Source organism: Elephantulus edwardii, unplaced genomic scaffold, assembly GCF_000299155.1.
Source record: "Elephantulus edwardii isolate Elephantulus edwardi_28Jun2011 unplaced genomic scaffold, EleEdw1.0 scaffold00273, whole genome shotgun sequence".
Taxonomy (NCBI): domain Eukaryota; kingdom Metazoa; phylum Chordata; class Mammalia; order Macroscelidea; family Macroscelididae; genus Elephantulus; species Elephantulus edwardii.
In genome coordinates this window covers 271,432-275,315 of record NW_006400023.1, presented here as the reverse complement: position 1 = coordinate 275,315, position 3,884 = coordinate 271,432, and the positions used below count along the sequence as shown (strand labels likewise).

Below are 3,884 nucleotides of genomic sequence, written 5' to 3'. Positions count from 1 at the left end.
TTCTGGCAGTTCTCTGCTGATGTGCTGTTCCAGTCGTTTTTGGATAATTTCCAAACCATTCCTTAAATTTTTTTTCTGATGTTTCCTTTTTTTTTTTCGTTAGCCACTCTTGGTATTTTTTTCTCTTGCTTTTTCTTGCAAATGTCCTTTCTCTTGTTCCTTTGCTGCTTTTTCTTCCATTTCTTTACTAATTTTTGTTCCCTTTATTTTCTTTTCTATTCATTTTCTGAACCCATTCCTTGATCTTTTCTTCAGCAATTATTTTCCTTTTTTTCTCATTCTTCCATTTTCTTTCTGTTTTCTAGTTGCTGATTTATTTCCTTTAGTGCTTTCTGTTGCAGTAGGTCACGTTCTTCTTTTTCTTTGCCAACAAACCACACTTCCCATGGTGCCAGGCTACTGTCTGGTAAGCACACTTGTTTCTGATATTTTGGAATAACTTCTGATTTAACCTCACTGGCGCAGCCCTGTAATTCCATTTCTTTCAGGCCTGCCTCCTTGGCCTCTGAGTCCACATCATCTGCCTCATTGTCACTGTTATCTTCCCCAAAGAGTACGCTCTGGTGGCCGAGGGAAGACGACAGCGACATGGTGGAATTGTTGTAGCTCCGCAACTTTGATGGCAAGACCAGGGACACCACCACTACCTCCACTCCCTGGCCCTGGGCATCCGCTGTGAGGAGCCCTAAGTTGTCGGAGAAATGAGGAGCCCTGGGCCTGTGGCCCCCAGAAAGCCTGCTGTGAGACTGGGGAGAAGCCACACCTGCGGGCCCCATGGCCCATATCTCGCACTCCAAGTTCAAACCAAGAATCCTAGCTTTAATGAGGAGTTCTGTGACAATTTTAGCTAAGAGTATAAGCAGGAATGACATCCATTTCCTAAACAACATGCCTCCGGAAACTCTTTGAACTGATAAATGTTGATAATTGTAGACGGGCTTCAGACATTTTGTTCATAGGATTGCTAAGTCGTGCTCAACTCGAAAGCAATCAACAACAATAAGCACTGGTCATTGCTGAGGTCAATCTATTTTTAGGGGTTAATATATGGTGAGAGATCTCTGGTGGCCTGTGGGAAAGGAGTTGCACAGCCAACCCACAAAAAGGTGGTTCAAATCCACCAGAGATGGGCAATCTCCTCACATGGGATCTACAGTCTCTGCAAACCTACTGAAAGGTAAGTTATGAGTAAGTTCAGACTCAAGGACACATAGCAACCACAACAATAACATATGGTGATTTTCTAATTACTATTCTATTTTATTAATTGAGATGGTTTTTATAAAAAAGAATTATCTTCATATCTTCATCAGTTATTAGTAGCCTGAATTATAGTTTGCCTAGAAAAGACAGGATGTATGGTAAATCCTTCCTCTTGACATTTTTTGTGAGTTGGTGACCTAGCAATTTCTAAAGCAGCCATGTAAAAGAAAATGGTATTATTGTATGTTGTTGTTGTAAAGTACCATCAAGTCAAGTATGATTCAAAGCCACCCTAGGAACAAAAGAGCTGAACCCTGTTCTATCCTGCACCATCTTCATTCTTCCCAACACACAAGAGCCCATTGTGGCAGTCTCCATGTCAATCCACCTGACCAAGGGTCTTTCTCTCCTTCACTGACCCTCCACTCTTCCAACCATCATGCCCTTCTTCATGGAATAGCCCCTCCTAGCAACATGTCCAAAGTATGCATGAGGAAAGCTCATCATTCTTGCCTCCTCCCGCTGCACCCTCTCCAAGACATATCTGTTCATTCTCTTGGTCGTCCATGGGATATTCAGTTCTCTTCTCCAACACCACAGCTCAAAAGTATCAATTCTTCTTCTGTCATCCTATTCACTGTCTAAATATCAGATGTATAGCAAGTGATTGGAAAGACTATGGCCTGAATCAGATGCATCTTAGTCCCCAGACTGACATCATTGCTCCTCAATAATTTGAAGAAGTGCCTAACTACAGGTTTTTCCAGTGCAATGTGTCTCTTTATTTCTAACTGCTAGTATTAAGTGTGTTAATTGTAGATCCAAGCAAGATGAAGCTGTTGACAGTTTCAATGTCTCCTCCATCCTTTATGATGCTGCTTATTATCAGTCCAGTGGTAAGAATCTTTGTTTTCTCGACATTGAGATGCAATTCACACCATAGGCTGCATTCCTTGATCTTCTGCAACAAGTGATTCTAGTTCTCTTCACTTTCAACAAGCAAGGTGTGTCATCTGCACAACACAGGTTATTGATGAGTCTCCCTCCAATCTTGATGCCACATTCCTCTTCATAGAGTCCAGCTTCTTGAATAATTTGCTAAGAAAATATTTTAAGTAGGTTCTATAGAGAGATAATACAACCCTGATGTACTCCCTTCTTAATTTTAAAGCTTGCAATGTTTCCTTGCTCTGTTTAACACCAGCCTGCTGGTCCAAGTATAGGTTTCATATGAGCACAATTAAGTGTTCCAGGTTTCCCATTCTTCTCAGTGTCAGCCACAACTTGTTATGATCTATAGAGTCAAATGCCTTTGCATAGTCAATAAAGCACAAATAGACATTCTTCTGTTATTCTTTACTTTAAGCCAGATCCATCTGACATCATTCATGATATCCCTGGTACCAAGGTCTCTTCTAAATCCTGCTTGAACTTCTGGCAGTTCCCTATCTATGTACTGCTCTAGTTAGTTTTGAATGATTTTCAACAGTCTTTTGCATTCATGTGGTATTAATATTGTTGTTTGATACTTTCCACATTCAGTTGGATCACATTTCTTGGGAATGGGAATAAATATTAACCTCTTCCAATCTGTTAGTCAGACAGCTGTCCTCCAAATTTCCTAGCATAGCCTGATGAGTACATACAAGGCTGCATCTGTTAACTGAAACAAGTCAGTTGGTATCCCACTTATTCCTGGGATCTTATTTTTCTCCGTGCCTTCAATACAACTTTCACTTCTTCCTTCATTACCATTGACTCCTTTTCATATATACTTCCTGAAATTTTTCAGTTCTATAATTGCATAGGATCATGAATTTCTCTACATTTTTATGTGTCTTGATTGAATACAGTATATCTTATTAAATTGCCCTCTCTCAACTTTTTTTCAATCCAGTTGTTAGGTGCTCTCAAGTCAACTATGACTCATATGAACAATGAATGTCAACTCTGTCCTATCTTGTACCATCCTCAACATCCCTGATATACTGGAGCCTATTTCTTTTATTTTTCTTTCTTTCTTTCTTTTTTTTTTTCTGTCTGTCTGTCTGTCTGTCTGTCTGTCTGTCTTTTTCTTTGGCCCTGGGAGCACCTTTTTAAGTTGTATCATCAAGACATTACTCTTTTTAAATACATGATTTTTGTACAGTTTATGGATGTGAAATTTTTTTTTTTGGTTGTAAACATGTTATTTTTTTTTTAAAGCAGCATGTGAACAAAATAAACAACATGGCTGGTATTAACTAACAAATGCAGAAGATGCACCATATGTGCTATTATTTGCATTAAAGATATAGTAAATAATCCAGTGGTTTTGAAGAACAGAATTGCGTCCTTTTCTTTATTCACAGACCTTCAAAGAAGGACTTTGAATTTGCTCATTCTGTTTCAAGTGCCTGCTTCAAGTTTGCATTTTGTGTCCAGATATACTGAATCAGAATCTACATTTCTGTGATATCTGCCAAAATTAACCTAGGACTCTTCCAGGAGAAGAATTACCTAGGTTCATCTGGGAGAAGAATGGACAATCTCCTTCCATGTAATTTGAAAACCCACTGGAGGGTCAGAGCCAAGTAGATTCTGACTAAAGGGTTCACAACACAACAACAACTTGTTGAGACATAAATTCTGATTCTGTATATCTGGAGTCAAAATGGAAATACTCAGGAGGGCATCAAAAT

At 39.2% G+C, this 3,884-nt stretch overlaps 1 pseudogene; it reads right to left on the bottom strand.

Annotated features, from left to right (window-relative positions):
* Nucleotides 1-229: 229 nt before the first annotated feature.
* Nucleotides 230-776, bottom strand: LOC102870921 (annotated as a pseudogene).
* Nucleotides 777-3,884: the final 3,108 nt, after the last annotated feature.